The following is an 18,790-nucleotide window of genomic DNA, read 5'->3' on the forward strand; positions in this document are numbered from 1 at the left end:
CTCTGAGGGAGTGGAGCAGCTGTATAAAGAGCAGGAGTTTACCTGTGAGTGAGGAGAGCGGGTGTATAAAGACTGGAGTTTACCTGTGATGAAGCGGAGCAGCTGTATAAAGAGCGGATTTTACCTGTGAGTGAGCAGAGCAGCTGTATAAAGAACGGGAATATACCTCTGAGGGAGTGGAGTGGCTGAATAAAGAGCGGAGTTTACCTGTGAGGGTGTGGAGCAGCTTTATATTGAGCGGAGTATTCCTGTGAGGGAGTGGAGCAGCTTTATAAAGATCGGGACTTTACCTGTGAGGGAGTGGAGCAGCTGTATAAAGAGTGGAGTTTACCTGTGAGGCTGTGGAGCAGCTTTATAATGAGCGGAGTATTCCTGTGAGGGAGTGGAGCAGCTTTACAAAGAGCGGGAGTTTATCTGTGAGGGAGTGGAGCTGCTGTATAAAGAACGGGAGTTTACCTGTGAGGAGTGGAGCTGCTGTATAAAGAGTGGAGTTTATCTGTGAGGGAGTGGAGCAGCTGTATAAAGAGCGGGAGTTTACCTGTGAGGAGTGGAGCTGCTGTATAAAGAGTGGAGTTTACCTGTGAGGGAGTGGAGCGGCTGTAGAAAGAGCGGAGTTTACCTGTGAGGGTGTGGAGCAGCTGTATAAAGAGTGGAGTTTACCTGTGAGGGAGTGGAGCTGTTGTATAAATAGCGGGAGTTTACCTGTGAGTGAGTGAAGTGGAAATAAAGAGCGGAGTTTACCTGTGAGGGTGTGGAGCAGCTTTATAATGAGCGGAGTATTCCTGTGAGGGAGTAGTGCAGCTTTATAAAGAGCGGGAGTTTACCTGTGAGTGACTGGAGCTGCTGTATAACGAGCGGGAGTTTACCTGTGAGGGAGTGGAGCCGCTGTATAAAGAGCAGGGTTTACCTGTGAGGGAGTGGAGCAGGTGAATAAAGAGTAGAGTTTACCTGTGAAGGAGCAGAGCGGGTGTATAAAGAGCTGAGTTTACCTGTGAAGGAGTGGAGCAGCTGCATAAAGAACGGGAGGTTACCTGTGAGGGAGTAGAGCCGCTGTATAAAGAGTGGAGTTTACCTGTGAGGGAGTGGAGCTGCTGTATAAAGAACGGGAGTTTACCTGTGAGGGAGTAGAGCCGCTGTATAAAGAGCAGGAGTTTACCTGTGAGGGAGGAGAGCGGGTGTATAAAGAGTGGAGTTTACCTGTGATGAAGCGGAGCAGCTGTATAAAGAGCGGGAGTTTACCTTTGAGTGAGCAGAGCAGCTGTATAAAGAACGGGAATATACCTCTGAGGGAGTGGAGCCGCTGTATAAAGAGCGGCAGTTTACCTGTGAGGGAGTGGAGCAGCTGTATAAAGAGTGGAGTTTACCTGTGAGGGAGTGGAGCGGCTGTCTAAAGAGCTGGAGTTTACCTGTGAGGGAGTGGATTGGCTGTATAAATAGCAGAGTTTACCTGTGAGGGTGTGGAGCGGCTACCTAAAGAGCGGGAGTTTACCTGTGAGGGAGTGGAGTGGCTGTATAAAGAGCGGAGTTTACCTGTGAGGGTGTGGATTAGCTTTATAATGAGCGGAGTATTCCTGTGAGGGAGTGGAGCAGCTTTATAAAGAGCGGGATTTTACCTGTGAGGGAGTGTAGCTGCTGTTAAAGAGCGGGACTTTACCTGTGAGGAGTGGAGCTGCTGTATAAAGAGTGGAGTTTACCTGTGAGGGAGTGGAGCTGCTGTATAAAGAGCAGGGGTTTACCTGTGAGGGAGTGGAGCAAGTGAATAAAGAGCAGAGTTTCCCTGTGAAGGAGAAGAGCGGGTGTATAAAGAGTGGAGTTTACCTGTGAGGGAGTGGAGCTGCTGTATAAAGAGCGGGAGTTTACCTGTGAGGGAGTGGAGTGGCTGTATAAAGAGCGGAGTTTACCTGTGAGGGTGTGGAGCAGCTGTATAAAGAGCGGGAGTTTACCTGTGAGGGAGTGGAGCAGCTGTATAAAGAGCTGGGGTTTACCTGTGAGGGAGTGGAGCGGCTGTCTTAAGAGCGGGAGTTTACCTGTGAGGGAGTGGAGTGGCTGTAGAAAGAGCGGAGTTTACCTGTGAGTGTGTGGAGCAGCTATATAATGAGTGGAGTATTCCTGTGCGGGAGTGGAGCAGCTTTATAAAGAGCGGGAGTTTACCTGTGAGGGAGTGGAGCCGCTGTATAAAGAGCAGGAGTTTACCTGTGAGGGAGTGGAGCTGCTGTATAAAGAGTGGAGTTTACCTGTGAAGGAGTGGAGCCGTTGTATAAAGAGCAGGACTTTACCTGTGAGGGAGTGGAGCAGGTGAATACAGAGCAGAGTTTACCTGTGAAAGAGCAGAGCTTGAGTATAAAGAGTTGAGTTTACCTGTGAAGGAGTGGAGCAGCTGCATAAAGAACGGGAGTTTACCTGTGAGGGAGTGGAGCTTCTGTATAAAGAGTGGAGTTTACCTGTGAGGGAGTGGAGCAGCCGTCTACAGAGCGGGAGTTTTCCCGTGAGGGAGTAGAGTGGCTGTATAAAGAGTGGAGTTTACATGTGAGGGAGTGGAGCTGCTGTATAAAGAGCGGGAGTTTACCTCTGAGGGGGTGGAGCCGCTGTATAAAGAGCAGGAGTTTACCTGTGAGTGAGGAGAGCGGGTGTATAAAGACTGGAGTTTACCTGTGATGAAGCGGAGCAGCTGTATAAAGAGCGGATTTTACCTGTGAGTGAGCAGAGCAGCTGTATAAAGAACGGGAATATACCTCTGAGGGAGTGGAGTGGCTGAATAAAGAGCGGAGTTTACCTGTGAGGGTGTGGAGCAGCTTTATATTGAGCGGAGTATTCCTGTGAGGGAGTGGAGCAGCTTTATAAAGATCGGGACTTTACCTGTGAGGGAGTGGAGCAGCTGTATAAAGAGTGGAGTTTACCTGTGAGGCTGTGGAGCAGCTTTATAATGAGCGGAGTATTCCTGTGAGGGAGTGGAGCAGCTTTACAAAGAGCGGGAGTTTATCTGTGAGGGAGTGGAGCTGCTGTATAAAGAGCGGGAGTTTACCTGTGAGGAGTGGAGCTGCTGTATAAAGAGTGGAGTTTATCTGTGAGGGAGTGGAGCAGCTGTATAAAGAGCGGGAGTTTACCTGTGAGGAGTGGAGCTGCTGTATAAAGAGTGGAGTTTACCTGTGAGGGAGTGGAGCTGTTGTATAAATATCGGGAGTTTACCTGTGAGTGAGTGAAGTGGAAATAAAGAGCGGAGTTTACCTGTGAGGGTGTGGAGCAGCTTTATAATGAGCGGAGTATTCCTGTGAGGGAGTAGTGCAGCTTTATAAAGAGCGGGAGTTTACCTGTGAGCGACTGGAGCTGCTGTATAACGAGCGGGAGTTTAACTGTGAGGGAGTGGAGCCGCTGTATAAAGAGCAGGGGTTTACCTGTGAGGGAGTGGAGCAGGTGAATAAAGAGTAGAGTTTACCTGTGAAGGAGCAGAGCGGGTGTATAAAGAGCTGAGTTTACCTGTGAAGGAGTGGAGCAGCTGCATAAAGAACGGGAGGTTACCTGTGAGGGAGTGGAGCTGCTGTATAAAGAGTGGAGTTTACCTGTGAGTGAGTGGAGCCGCTGTATAAAGAGCGAGAGTTTACCTGTGAGGGAGTGGAGTGGCTGTATAAAGAGCAGAGTTTACCTGTGAGGGTGTGGAGCAGCTTTATAATGAGCGGAGTATTCCTGTGAGGGAGTGGAGCAGCTTTATAAAGAGCGGGTGTTTACCTGTGAGGGAGTGGAGCAGCTGTATAAAGAGTGGAGTTTACCTGTGAGGGAGTGCAGCTGCTGTATAAAGATCGGGAGTTTACCTGTGAGGGAGTGGAGCAGCTGTATAAATAGTGGGAGTTTACCTGTGAGGGAGTGGAGTGGCTGTATAAAGAGCGGAGGTTACCTGTGAGGGTGTGGAGCAGCTTTATAATGAGCAGAGTATTCCTGTGAGGGAGTGGAGCAGCTTTATAAAGAGCGGGACTTTACCTGTGAGGGAGTGGAGCAGCTGTATAAAGAGTGGAGTTTACCTGTGAGGGAGTGGAGCGGCTGTCTAAAGAGCTGGAGTTTACCTGTGAGGGAGTGGATTGGCTGTATAAATAGCAGAGTTTACCTGTGAGGGTGTGGAGCGGCTACCTAAAGAGCGGGAGTTTACCTGTGAGGGAGTGGAGTGGCTGTATAAAGAGCGGAGTTTACCTGTGAGGGTGTGGATTAGCTTTATAATGAGCGGAGTATTCCTGTGAGGGAGTGGAGCAGCTTTATAAAGAGCGGGATTTTACCTGTGAGGGAGTGTAGCTGCTGTTAAAGAGCGGGACTTTACCTGTGAGGAGTGGAGCTGCTGTATAAAGAGTGGAGTTTACCTGTGAGGGAGTGGAGCTGCTGTATAAAGAGCAGGGGTTTACCTGTGAGGGAGTGGAGCAAGTGAATAAAGAGCAGAGTTTCCCTGTGAAGGAGAAGAGCGGGTGTATAAAGAGTGGAGTTTACCTGTGAGGGAGTGGAGCTGCTGTATAAAGAGCGGGAGTTTACCTGTGAGGGAGTGGAGTGGCTGTATAAAGAGCGGAGTTTACCTGTGAGGGTGTGGAGCAGCTGTATAAAGAGCGGGAGTTTACCTGTGAGGGAGTGGAGCAGCTGTATAAAGAGCTGGGGTTTACCTGTGAGGGAGTGGAGCGGCTGTCTTAAGAGCGGGAGTTTACCTGTGAGGGAGTGGAGTGGCTGTAGAAAGAGCGGAGTTTACCTGTGAGTGTGTGGAGCAGCTATATAATGAGTGGAGTATTCCTGTGCGGGAGTGGAGCAGCTTTATAAAGAGCGGGAGTTTACCTGTGAGGGAGTGGAGCCGCTGTATAAAGAGCAGGAGTTTACCTGTGAGGGAGTGGAGCTGCTGTATAAAGAGTGGAGTTTACCTGTGAAGGAGTGGAGCCGTTGTATAAAGAGCAGGACTTTACCTGTGAGGGAGTGGAGCAGGTGAATACAGAGCAGAGTTTACCTGTGAAAGAGCAGAGCTTGAGTATAAAGAGTTGAGTTTACCTGTGAAGGAGTGGAGCAGCTGCATAAAGAACGGGAGTTTACCTGTGAGGGAGTGGAGCTTCTGTATAAAGAGTGGAGTTTACCTGTGAGGGAGTGGAGCAGCCGTCTACAGAGCGGGAGTTTTCCCGTGAGGGAGTAGAGTGGCTGTATAAAGAGTGGAGTTTACATGTGAGGGAGTGGAGCTGCTGTATAAAGAGCGGGAGTTTACCTCTGAGGGGGTGGAGCCGCTGTATAAAGAGCAGGAGTTTACCTGTGAGTGAGGAGAGCGGGTGTATAAAGACTGGAGTTTACCTGTGATGAAGCGGAGCAGCTGTATAAAGAGCGGATTTTACCTGTGAGTGAGCAGAGCAGCTGTATAAAGAACGGGAATATACCTCTGAGGGAGTGGAGTGGCTGAATAAAGAGCGGAGTTTACCTGTGAGGGTGTGGAGCAGCTTTATATTGAGCGGAGTATTCCTGTGAGGGAGTGGAGCAGCTTTATAAAGATCGGGACTTTACCTGTGAGGGAGTGGAGCAGCTGTATAAAGAGTGGAGTTTACCTGTGAGGCTGTGGAGCAGCTTTATAATGAGCGGAGTATTCCTGTGAGGGAGTGGAGCAGCTTTACAAAGAGCGGGAGTTTATCTGTGAGGGAGTGGAGCTGCTGTATAAAGAGCGGGAGTTTACCTGTGAGGAGTGGAGCTGCTGTATAAAGAGTGGAGTTTATCTGTGAGGGAGTGGAGCAGCTGTATAAAGAGCGGGAGTTTACCTGTGAGGAGTGGAGCTGCTGTATAAAGAGTGGAGTTTACCTGTGAGGGAGTGGAGCTGTTGTATAAATATCGGGAGTTTACCTGTGAGTGAGTGAAGTGGAAATAAAGAGCGGAGTTTACCTGTGAGGGTGTGGAGCAGCTTTATAATGAGCGGAGTATTCCTGTGAGGGAGTAGTGCAGCTTTATAAAGAGCGGGAGTTTACCTGTGAGCGACTGGAGCTGCTGTATAACGAGCGGGAGTTTAACTGTGAGGGAGTGGAGCCGCTGTATAAAGAGCAGGGGTTTACCTGTGAGGGAGTGGAGCAGGTGAATAAAGAGTAGAGTTTACCTGTGAAGGAGCAGAGCGGGTGTATAAAGAGCTGAGTTTACCTGTGAAGGAGTGGAGCAGCTGCATAAAGAACGGGAGGTTACCTGTGAGGGAGTGGAGCTGCTGTATAAAGAGTGGAGTTTACCTGTGAGTGAGTGGAGCCGCTGTATAAAGAGCGAGAGTTTACCTGTGAGGGAGTGGAGTGGCTGTATAAAGAGCAGAGTTTACCTGTGAGGGTGTGGAGCAGCTTTATAATGAGCGGAGTATTCCTGTGAGGGAGTGGAGCAGCTTTATAAAGAGCGGGTGTTTACCTGTGAGGGAGTGGAGCAGCTGTATAAAGAGTGGAGTTTACCTGTGAGGGAGTGCAGCTGCTGTATAAAGATCGGGAGTTTACCTGTGAGGGAGTGGAGCAGCTGTATAAATAGTGGGAGTTTACCTGTGAGGGAGTGGAGTGGCTGTATAAAGAGCGGAGGTTACCTGTGAGGGTGTGGAGCAGCTTTATAATGAGCAGAGTATTCCTGTGAGGGAGTGGAGCAGCTTTATAAAGAGCGGGACTTTACCTGTGAGGGAGTGGAGCAGCTGTATAAAGAGTGGAGTTTACCTGTGAGGGAGTGGAGCAGCTGTATAAAGAGTGGGAGTTAACCTGTGAGGGAGTGGAGCGGCTGTCTAAAGAGCGGGAGTTTACCTGTGAGGGAGTGGAGTGGCTGAATAAAGAGCGGAGTTTACCTGTGAGGGTGTGGAGCAGCTTTATAATGAGCGGAGTATTCCTGTGAGGGAGTGGAGCAGCTTTATAAAGAGCGGGAGTTTACCTGTGCGGAGTGGAGCTGCTGTATAAAGAGTGGAGTTTACCTGAGAGGGTGTGGAGTAGCTTTATAATGAGCGGAGTATTCCTGTGAGAGAGTGGAGCAGCTTTATAAAGAGTGGAGTTTACCTGAGAGGGAGTGGAGCCGCTGTACAACGAGCAGGGGTTTACCTGTGAGGGAGTGGAGCAGGTGAATAAAGAGCAGAGTTTACCTGTGAAGGAGAAGAGCGGGAGTATAAAGAGTGGAGTTTACCTGTGAGGGAGTGGAGCTGCTGTATAAATAGCGGGAGTTTACCTCTGAGGGTGTGGAGTAGCTATATAATGAGCAGAGTATTCCCGTGAGGGAGTGGAGCAGCTTTATAAAGTGCGGGAGTTTTCCTGTGAGGGAGTGTAGCTGCTGTCTAAAGAGCGGGAGTTTACCTGTGAGGGAGTGGAGTGGCTGTATAAAGAGCGGAGTTTACCTGTGAGGGTGTGGAGCAGCTTTATAATGAGCGGAGTGTTCCTGTGAAGGAGTGGAGCAGCTTTATAAAGAGCGGGAGTTCCCCTGTGAGGGAGTGGAGCTCCTGTATAAATAGCGGGAGTTTACCTGTGAGGGAGTGGAGCAGCTGTATAAAGAGTGGGTGTTTACCTGTGAGGGAGTGGTGCGGCCCTCTACAAAGCGGGATTTTTCCCGTGAGGGAGTAGAGTGGCTGTATAAAGAGCGGAGTTTACCTGTCAGGGTGTTGAGCAGCTTTATAATGAACGGAGTATTCCAGTGAGGGAGTGGAGCAGCTTTATAAAGAGCGGGAGTTTACCTGTGAGGTAGTGGAGCCGCTGTATAAAGAGCAGGGGTTTACCTGTGAGGGAGTGGAGCAGGTGAATAAAGAGCAGAGTTTACCTGAGAAGGAGCAGATCGGGTGTATGAAGAGCTGAGTTTACCTGTGAAGGAGTGGAGCAGCTGCATAAAGAACGGGAGTTTACCTGTGAGGGAGTGGAGTTGCTGTATAAAGAGTGGAGTTTCCCTGTGAGGGAGTGGAGCTGCTGTATAAAGAGCGGGAGTTTACCTGTGAGGGAGTCGAGCAGCTGTATAAAGAGTGGGAGTTTACCTGTGAGGGAGTGGAGCGGCTGTCTAAAGAGCGGGAGTTTACCTGTGAGGGAGTGGAGTGGCTGTATAAAGAGCAGTTGTTTACCTGTGAGGGAGTGGAACAGGTGAATAAAGAGCAGAGTTTACCTGTGAAGGAGCAGATCGGGTGTATGAAGAGCTGAGTTTACCTGTGAAGGAGTGGAGCAGCTGCATAAAGAACGGGAGTTTACCTGTGAGGGAGTGGAGTTGCTGTATAAAGAGTGGAGTTTACCTGTGAGGGAGTGGAGCTGCTGTATAAAGAGCGGGAGTTTACCTGTGAGGGAGTCGAGCAGCTGTATAAAGAGTGGGAGTTTACCTGTGAGGGAGTGGAGCGGCTGTCTAGAGAGCGGGAGTTTACCTGTGAGGGAGTGGAGTGGCTGTATAAAGAGCGGAGTTTACCTGTGAGTGTGTGGAGCAGCTATATAATGAGCGGAGTATTCATGTGAGGGAGTGGAGCAGCTTTATAAAGAGCGGGAGTTCACCTGTGAGGGAGTGGAGCTGCTGTATAAAGAGCGGGAGTTTACCTGTGAGGGAGTGTAGCTGCTGTATAAAGAGTGGAGTTTATCTGTGAGGGACTGGAGCTGCTGTATAAAGAGCGGGAGTTTACCTCTGAGGGAGTGGAGCCGCTGTATAAAGAGCAGGAGTTTACTTGTGAGGGAGGAGAGCGGGTGTATAAAGACTGGAGTTTACCTGTGATGAAGCGGAGCAGCTGTATAAAGAGCGGAGTTTACCTGTGAGTGAGCAGAGCAGCTGTATAAAGAACGGGAATATACCTCTGAGGGAGTGGAGCCACTGTATAAAGAGCGGGAGTTTACCTGTGAGGGAGTGGAGCAGCTGTATAAAGAGTGGGAGTTTACCTGTGAGGGAGTGGAGCGGCTGTCTAAAGAGTGGGAGTTTACCTGTGAGGGAGTGGAGTGGCTGAATAAAGAGCGGAGTTTACCTGTGAGGGTGTGGAGCAGCTTTATAATGAGCGGAGTATTCCTGTGAGGGAGTGGAGCAGATTTATAAAGAGCGGGAGTTTACCTGTGAGGAGTGGAGCTGCTGTATAAAGAGTGGAGTTTACCTGAGAGGGTGTGGAGTAGCTTTATAATGAGCGGAGTATTCCTGTGAGAGAGTGGAGCAGCTTTATAAAGAGTGGAGTTTACCTGTGAGGGAGTGGAGCCGCTGTACAAAGAGCAGGGGTTTACCTGTGAGGGAGTGGAGCAGGTGAAGAAAGAGCAGAGTTTACCTGTGAAGGAGAAGAGCGGGAGTATAAAGAGTGGAGTTTACCTGTGAGGGAGTGGAGCTGCTGTATAAAGAGCGGGAGTTTACCTGTGAGGGAGTGGAGTGTCTGTATAAAGAGCGGAGTTTACCTGTGAGGGTGTGGAGCTTCTTTATAATTAGCGGAGTATTCCTGTGAGGGAGTGGAGCAGCTTTATAAAGAGCGGGAGTTTACCTGTGAGGGAGTGGAGTGGCTGTATAAAGAGCGGAGTTTACCTGTGAGGGTGTGGAGCAGCTTTATAATGAGCGGAGTGTTCCTGTGAAGGAGTGGAGCAGCTTTATAAAGAGCGGGAGTTCACCTGTGAGGGAGTGGAGCTCCTGTATAAATAGCGGGAGTTTACCTGTGAGGGAGTGGAGCAGCTGTATAAAGAGTGGGTGTTTACCTGTGAGGGAGTGGTGCGGGCCGTCTACAAAGCGGGAGTTTTCCCGTGAGGGAGTAGAGTGGCTGTATAAAGAGCGGAGTTTACCTGTCAGGGTGTTGAGCAGCTTTAGAATGAACGGAGTATTCCAGTGAGGGAGTGGAGCAGCTTTATAAAGAGCGGGAGTTTACCTGTGAGGTAGTGGAGCCGCTGTATAAAGAGCAGGGGTTTACCTGTGAGGGAGTGGAGCAGGTGAATAAAGAGCAGAGTTTACCTGTGAAGGAGCAGATCGGGTGTATTAAGAGCTGAGTTTACCTGTGAAGGAGTGGAGCAGCTGCATAAAGAACGGGAGTTTACCTGTGAGGGACTGGAGTTGCTGTATAAAGAGTGGAGTTTCCCTGTGAGGGAGTGGAGCTGCTGTATAAAGAGCGGGAGTTTACCTGTGAGGGAGTCGAGCAGCTGTATAAAGAGTGGGAGTTTACCTGTGAGGGAGTGGAGCGGCTGTCTAAAGAGCGGGAGTTTACCTGTGAGGGAGTGGAGTGGCTGTATAAAGAGCAGAGTTTACCTGTGAAGGAGCAGATCGGGTGTATGAAGAGCTGAGTTTACCTGTGAAGGAGTGGAGCAGCTGCATAAAGAACGGGAGTTTACCTGTGAGGGAGTGGAGTTGCTGTATAAAGAGAGGAGTTTACCTGTGAGGGTGTGGAGCAGCTTTATAATGAGCGGAGGATTCCTGTGAGGGAGTGGAGCAGTTTTATAAAGAGCGGGAGTTTACCTGTGAGGGAGTGGAGCTGCTCTATAAATAGCGGTAGTTTACGTCTGAGGGTGTGGAGTAGCTATATAATGAGCAGAGTATTCCCGTGAGGGATTGGAGCAGCTTTATAAAGAGCGGGAGTTTTCCTGTGAGGGAGTGTAGCTGCTGTCTAAAGAGCGGGAGTTTACCTGTGAGGGAGTGGAGTGGCTGTATAAAGAGCGGAGTTTACCTGTGAGGGTGTGGAGCAGCTTTATAATGAGCGGAGTGTTCCTGTGAAGGAGTGGAGCAGCTTTATAAAGAGCGGGAGTTCACCTTTGAGGGAGTGGAGCAGCTGCATAAAGAGTGGGTGTTTACCTGTGAGGGAGTGGTGCGGCCGTCTACAAAGCGGGAGTTTTCCCGTGAGAGAGTAGAGTGGCTGTATAAAGAGCGGAGTTTACCTGTCAGGGTGTTGAGCAGCTTTATAATGAACGGAGTATTCCAGTGAGGGAGTGGAGCAGCTTTATAAAGAGCGGGAGTTTACCTGTGAGGGAGTGGAGCTGCTGTATAAAGAGCGGCAGTTTACCTGTGAGGTAGTGGAGCCGCTGTATAAAGAGCAGGGGTTTACCTGTGAGGGAGTGGAGCAGGTGAATAAAGAGCAGAGTTTACCTGTGAAGGAGCAGATCGGGTGTATTAAGAGTGGAGTTTACCTGTGAAGGAGTGGAGCAGCTGCATAAAGAATGGGAGTTTACCTGTGAGGGAGTGGAGTTGCTGTATAAAGAGTGGAGTTTACCTGTGAGGGAGTGGAGTTGCTGTATAAAGAGTGGAGTTTACCTGTGAGGGAGTGGAGCTGCTGTATAAAGAGTGGGAGTTTACCTGTGAGGGAGTCGAGCAGCTGTATAAAGAGTGGGAGTTAACCTGTGAGGGAGTGGAGCTGCTGTATAAAGAACGGGAGTTTACCTGTGAGGGAGTGGAGTGGCTGTATAAAGAGCGGAGTTTACCTGTGAGTGTGTGGAGCAGCTATATAATGAGCGGAGTATTCATGTGAGGGAGTGGAGCAGCTTTATAAAGAGCGGGAGTTTACCTGTGAGGGAGTGGAGCTGCTGTATAAAGAGCGGGAGTTTACCTGTGAGGGAGTGGAGCTGCTGTATAAAGAGTGGAGTTTACCTGTGAGGGAGTGGAGCTGCTGTATAAAGAGCGGGAGTTTACCTCTGAGGGATTGGAGCCGCTGTATAAAGAGCAGGAGTTTACTTGTGAGTGAGGAGAGCGGGTGTATAAAGACTGGAGTTTACCTGTGATGAAGCGGAGCAGCTGTATAAAGAGCGGAGTTTACCTGTGATTGAGCAGAGCAGCTGTATAAAGAACGGGAATATACCTCTGAGGGAGTGGAGCCGCTGTATAAAGAGCGGGAGTTTACCTGTGAGGGAGTGGAGCAGCTGTATAAAGAGTGGGAGTTTACCTGTGAGGGAGTGGAGCGGCTGTCTAAAGAGCGGGGGTTTACCTGTGAGGGAGTGGAGTGGCTGAATAAAGAGCGGAGTTTACCTGTGAGGGTGTGGAGCAGCTTTATAATGAGCGGAGTATTCCTGTGAGGGAGTGGAGCAGCTTTATAAAGAGTGGAGTTTACCTGTGAGGGAATGGAGCCGCTGTATAAAGTGCAGGGGTTTACCTGTGAGGGAGTGGAGCAGGTGAATAAAGAGCAGAGTTTACCTGTGAAGGAGCAGATCGGGTGTATTAAGAGCTGAGTTTACCTGTGAAGGAGTGGAGCAGCTGTATAAAGAACGGGAGTTTACCTGTGAGGGAGTGGAGTTGCTGTATAAAGAGTGGAGTTTACCTGTGAGGGAGTGGAGTTGCTGTATAAAGAGTGGAGTTTACCTGTGAGGGAGTGGAGCTGCTGTATAAAGAGTGGGAGTTTACCTGTGAGGGAGTCGAGCAGCTGTATAAAGAGTGGGAGTTAACCTGTGAGGGAGTGGAGCTGCTGTATAAAGAACGGGAGTTTACCTGTGAGGGAGTGGAGTGGCTGTATAAAGAGCGGAGTTTACCTGTGAGTGTGTGGAGCAGCTATATAATGAGCGGAGTATTCATGTGAGGGAGTGGAGCAGCTTTATAAAGAGCGGGAGTTTACCTGTGAGGGAGTGGAGCTGCTGTATAAAGAGCGGGAGTTTACCTGTGAGGGAGTGGAGCTGCTGTATAAAGAGTGGAGTTTACCTGTGAGGGAGTGGAGCTGCTGTATAAAGAGCGGGAGTTTACCTCTGAGGGATTGGAGCCGCTGTATAAAGAGCAGGAGTTTACTTGTGAGTGAGGAAAGCGGGTGTATAAAGACTGGAGTTTACCTGTGATGAAGCGGAGCAGCTGTATAAAGAGCGGAGTTTACCTGTGATTGAGCAGAGCAGCTGTATAAAGAACGGGAATATACCTCTGAGGGAGTGGAGCCGCTGTATAAAGAGCGGGAGTTTACCTGTGAGGGAGTGGAGCAGCTGTATAAAGAGTGGGAGTTTACCTGTGAGGGAGTGGAGCGGCTGTCTAAAGAGCGGGGGTTTACCTGTGAGGGAGTGGAGTGGCTGAATAAAGAGCGGAGTTTACCTGTGAGGGTGTGGAGCAGCTTTATAATGAGCGGAGTATTCCTGTGAGAGAGTGGAGCAGCTTTATAAAGAGTGGAGTTTACCTTTGAGGGAATGGAGCCGCTGTACAAAGAGCAGGGGTTTACCTGTGAGGGAGTGGAGCAGGTGAATAAAGAGCAGAGTTTACCTGTGAAGCAGAAGAGCGGGAGTATAAAGAGTGGAGTTTACCTGTGAGTCGTGGAGCTGCGGTATAAAGAGCAGGAGTTTACCTGTGAGGGAGTGGAGTGTCTGTATAAAGAGCGGAGTTTACCTGTGAGGGTGTGGAGCAGCTTTATGATGAGCGGAGTATTCCTGTGAGGGAGTGGAGCAGCTTTATAAAGAGCGGGAGTTTACCTGTGAGGGAGTGTAGCTGCTGTCTAAAGAGCGGGAGTTTACCTATGAGGACTGGAGCTGCTGTATAAAGAGTGGAGTTTACCTGTGAGGGAGTGGAGCCGCTGTATAAAGAGCAGGGGTTTACCTGTGAGGGAGTGGAGCAGGTGAATAAAGAGCAGAGTTTACCTGTGAAGGAGAAGAGCGGGTGTATAAAGAGTGGAGTTTACCTGTGAGGGAGTGGAGTGGCTGTATAAAGAGCGGAGTTTACCTGTGAGGGTGTGGAGCAGCTTTATAATGAGCGGACTATTCCTGTGAAGGAGTGGAGCAGCTTTATAAAGAGCGGGAGTTCACCTGTGAGGGAGTGGAGCTGCTGTATAAATAGCGGGAGTTTACCTGTGAGGGAGTGGAGCAGCTGTATAAAGAGTGGGTGTTTACCTGTGAGGGAGTGGAGCGGCCGTCTACAAAGCGGGAGTTTTCCCGTGAGGGAGTAGAGTGGCTGTATAAAGAGCGGAGTTTACCTGTGAGGGTGTTGAGCAGCTTTATAATGAACGGAGTATTCCAGTGAGGGAGTGGAGCAGCTTTATAAAGAGCGGGAGTTTACCTTTGAGGGAGTGGAGCTGCTGTATAAATAGCGGCAGTTTACCTCTGAGGGTGTGGAGTAGCTATATAATGAGCGGAGTATTCCCGTGAGGGAGTGGAGCAGCTTTATAAAGAGCGGGAGTTTTCCTGTGAGGGAGTGTAGCTGCTGTCTAAAGAGCGGGAGTTTACCTGTGAGGGAGTGGAGTGGCTGTATAAAGAGCGGAGTTTACCTGTGAGGGTGTGGAGCAGCTTTATAATGAGCGGAGTGTTCCTGTGAAGGAGTGGAGCAGCTTTATAAAGAGCGGGAGTTCACCTGTGAGGGAGTGGAGCAGCTGTATAAAGAGTGGGTGTTTACCTGTGAGGAAGTGGTGCGGGCCGTCTACAAAGCGGGAGTTTTCCCGTGAGGGAGTAGAGTGGCTGTATAAAGAGCGGAGTTTACCTGTCAGGGTGTTGAGCAGCTTTATAATGAACGGAGTATTCCAGTGAGGGAGTGGAGCAGCTTTATAAAGAGCGGGAGTTTACCTGTGAGGGAGTGGAGCTGCTGTATAAAGAGCGGCAGTTTACCTGTGAGGTAGTGGAGCCGCTGTATAAAGAGCAGGGGTTTACCTGTGAGGGAGTGGAGCAGGTAAATAAAGAGCAGAGTTTACCTGTGAAGGAGCAGATCGGGTGTATTAAGAGCTGAGTTTACCTGTGAAGGAGTGGAGCAGCTGCATAAAGAACGGGAGTTTACTTGTGAGGGAGTGGAGTTGCTGTATAAAGAGCAGAGTTTACCTGTGAGGGAGTGGAGCTGCTGTATAAAGAGCGGGAGTTTACCTGTGAGGGAGTCGAGCAGCTGTATAAAGAGTGGGAGTTTACCTGTGAGGGAGTCGAGCAGCTGTATGAAGAGCGGGAGTTTACCTGTGAGCGACTGGAGCTGCTGTATAACGAGCGGGAGTTTACCTGTGAGGGAGTGGAGCCGCTGTATAAAGAGCAGGGTTTACCTGTGAGGGAGTGGAGCAGGTGAATAAAGAGTAGAGTTTACCTGTGAAGGAGCAGAGCGGGTGTATAAAGAGCTGAGTTTACCTGTGAAGGAGTGGAGCAGCTGCATAAAGAACGGGAGGTTACCTGTGAGGGAGTGGAGCTGCTGTATAAAGAGTGGAGTTTACCTGTGAGGGAGTGGAGCCGCTGTATAAAGAGCGAGAGTTTACCTGTGAGGGAGTGGAGTGGCTTTATAATGAGCGGAGTATTCCTGTGAGGGAGTGGAGCAGCTTTATAAAGAGCGGGTGTTTACCTGTGAGGGAGTGGAGCAGCTGTATAAAGTGTGGAGTTTACCTGTGAGGCTGTGGAGCAGCTTTATAATGAGCGGAGTATTCCTGTGAGGGAGTGGAGCAGCTTTATAAAGAGCGGGAGTTTATCTGTGAGGGAGTGGAGCTGCTGTATGAAGAGCGGGAGTTTACCTGTGAGGAGTGGAGCTGCTGTATAAAGAGCGGGAGTTTACCTGTGAGGAGTGGAGCTGCTGTATAAAGAGTGGAGTTTACCTGTGAGGGAGTGGAGCTGTTGTATAAATAGCGGGAGTTAACCTGTGAGTGAGTGGAGTGGAAATAAAGAGCGGAGTTTACCTGTGAGGGTGTGGAGCAGCTTTATAATGAGTGGAGTATTCCTGTGAGGGAGTAGTGAGGCTTTATAAAGAGCGGGAGTTTACCTGTGAGCGACTGGAGCTGCTGTATAACGAGCGGGAGTTTACCTGTGAGGGAGTGGAGCCGCTGTATAAAGAGCAGGGGTTTACCTGTGAGGGAGTGGAGCAGGTGAATAAAGAGTAGAGTTTACCTGTGAAGGAGCAGAGCGGGTGTATAAAGAGCTGAGTTTACCTGTGAGGGAGTGGAGCAGCTGCATAAAGAACGGGAGGTTACCTGTGAGGGGTTGGAGCTGCTGTATAAAGAGTGGAGTTTACCTGTGAGGGAGTGGAGTGGCTGTATAAAGAGCAGAGTTTACCTGTGAGGGTGTGGAGCAGCTTTATAATGAGCGGAGTATTCCTGTGAGGGAGTGGAGCAGCTTTATAAAGAGCGGGTGTTTAACTGTGAGGGAGTGGAGCAGCTGTATAAAGAGGGGAGTTTACCTGTGAGGGAGTGGAGCTGCTGTATAAAGATCGGGAGTTTACCTGTGAAGGAGTGGAGCAGCTGTATAAATAGTGGGAGTTTACCTGTGAGGGAGTGGAGTGGCTGTATAAAGAGCGGAGTTTACATGTGAGGGTGTGGAGCAGCTTTATAATGAGCGGAGTATTCCTGTGAGGGAGTGGAGCAGCTTTATAAAGAGCGGGACTTTACCTGTGAGGGAGTGGAGCAGCTGCATAAAGAGTGGAGTTTACCTGTGAGGGAGTGGAGCTGCTGTAGAAAGAGTGGAGCTTACCTGTGATGGAGTGCAGCCGCTGTATAAAGAGCAGGGGTATACCTGTGAGGGAGTGGAGCAGGTGAATAAAGAGCAGAGTTTACCTGTGAAAGAGCAGAGCGGGTGTATAAAGAGCTGAGTTTACCTGTGAAGGAGTGGAGCAGCTGCATAAACAACGGGAGTTCACCTGTGAGGGAGTGGAGCTGCTGTATAAAGAGTGGAGTTTACCTGTGAGGGAGTGGAGCTGCTGTATAAAGAGCAGGAGTTTACCTGTGAGGGAAGAGAGCGGGTGTATAAAGAGTGGAGTTTACCTGTGATGAAGCGGAGCAGCTGTATAAAGAGCGGGAGTTTACCTTTGAGTGAGCAGAGCAGCTGTATAAAGAACGGGAATATACCTCTGAGGGAGTGGAGCCGCTGTATAAAGAGCGGCAGTTTACCTGTGAGGGAGTGGAGCAGCTGTATAAAGAGTGGGAGTTTACCTGTGAGGGAGTGGAGCGGCTGTCTAAAGAGCTGGAGTTTACCTGTGAGGGAGTGGATTGGCTGTATAAATAGCGGAGTTTACCTGTGAGGGTGAGGAGTAGCTTTATAATGAGCGGAGTATTCCTGTGTGGGAGTGGAGCAGCTTTATAAAGAGCGGGTGTTTACCTGTGAGGGAGTGTAGCTGCTGTAAAAGAGCGGGACTTTACCTGTGAGGAGTGGAGCTGCTGTATAAAGAGTGGAGTTTACCTGTGAGGGAGTGGAGCTGCTGTATAAAGAGCAGGGGTTTACCTGTGAGGGAGTGGATCAGGTGAATAAAGAACAGAGTTTCCCTGTGAAGGAGAAGAGCGGGTGTATAAAGAGTGGAGTTTACCTGTGAGGGAGTGGAGCTGCTGTATAAAGAGCGGGAGTTTACCTGTGAGGGAGTGGAGTTGCTGTATAAAGAGTGGAGTTTACCTGTGAGGGAGTGGAGCTGCTGTATAAAGAGCGGGTGTTTACCTGTGAGGGAGTCGAGCAGCTGTATAAAGAGTGGGAGTTTACCTGTGAGGGAGTGGAGCGGCTGTCTAGAGAGCGGGAGTTTACCTGTGAGGGAGTGGAGTGGCTGTATAAAGAGCGGAGTTTACCTGTGAGTGTGTGGAGCAGCTATATAATGAGCGGAGTATTCATGTGAGGGAGTGGAGCAGCTTTATAAAGAGCGGGAGTTCACCTGTGAGGGAGTGGAGCTGCTGTATAAAGAGCGGGAGTTTACCTGTGAGGGAGTGTAGCTGCTGTATAAAGAGTGGAGTTTATCTGTGAGGGACTGGAGCTGCTGTATAAAGAGCGGGAGTTTACCTCTGAGGGAGTGGAGCCGCTGTATAAAGAGCAGGAGTTTACTTGTGAGGGAGGAGAGCGGGTGTATAAAGACTGGAGTTTACCTGTGATGAAGCGGAGCAGCTGTATAAAGAGCGGAGTTTACCTGTGAGTGAGCAGAGCAGCTGTATAAAGAACGGGAATATACCTCTGAGGGAGTGGAGCCACTGTATAAAGAGCGGGAGTTTACCTGTGAGGGAGTGGAGCAGCTGTATAAAGAGTGGGAGTTTACCTGTGAGGGAGTGGAGCGGCTGTCTAAAGAGTGGGAGTTTACCTGTGAGGGAGTGGAGTGGCTGAATAAAGAGCGGAGTTTACCTGTGAGGGTGTGGAGCAGCTTTATAATGAGCGGAGTATTCCTGTGAGGGAGTGGAGCAGATTTATAAAGAGCGGGAGTTTACCTGTGAGGAGTGGAGCTGCTGTATAAAGAGTGGAGTTTACCTGAGAGGGTGTGGAGTAGCTTTATAATGAGCGGAGTATTCCTGTGAGAGAGTGGAGCAGCTTTATAAAGAGTGGAGTTTACCTGTGAGGGAGTGGAGCCGCTGTACAAAGAGCAGGGGTTTACCTGTGAGGGAGTGGAGCAGGTGAAGAAAGAGCAGAGTTTACCTGTGAAGGAGAAGAGCGGGAGTATAAAGAGTGGAGTTTACCTGTGAGGGAGTGGAGCTGCTGTATAAAGAGCGGGAGTTTACCTGTGAGGGAGTGGAGTGTCTGTATAAAGAGCGGAGTTTACCTGTGAGGGTGTGGAGCTTCTTTATAATTAGCGGAGTATTCCTGTGAGGGAGTGGAGCAGCTTTATAAAGAGCGGGAGTTTACCTGTGAGGGAGTGGAGTGGCTGTATAAAGAGCGGAGTTTACCTGTGAGGGTGTGGAGCAGCTTTATAATGAGCGGAGTGTTCCTGTGAAGGAGTGGAGCAGCTTTATAAAGAGCGGGAGTTCACCTGTGAGGGAGTGGAGCTCCTGTATAAATAGCGGGAGTTTACCTGTGAGGGAGTGGAGCAGCTGTATAAAGAGTGGGTGTTTACCTGTGAGGGAGTGGTGCGGCCGTCTACAAAGCGGGAGTTTTCCCGTGAGGGAGTAGAGTGGCTGTATAAAGAGCGGAGTTTACCTGTCAGGGTGTTGAGCAGCTTTAGAATGAACGGAGTATTCCAGTGAGGGAGTGGAGCAGCTTTATAAAGAGCGGGAGTTTACCTGTGAGGTAGTGGAGCCGCTGTATAAAGAGCAGGGGTTTACCTGTGAGGGAGTGGAGCAGGTGAATAAAGAGCAGAGTTTACCTGTGAAGGAGCA

The sequence above is a fragment of the Carcharodon carcharias genome, chromosome 4 (assembly GCF_017639515.1).
Source record: "Carcharodon carcharias isolate sCarCar2 chromosome 4, sCarCar2.pri, whole genome shotgun sequence".
Taxonomy (NCBI): domain Eukaryota; kingdom Metazoa; phylum Chordata; class Chondrichthyes; order Lamniformes; family Lamnidae; genus Carcharodon; species Carcharodon carcharias.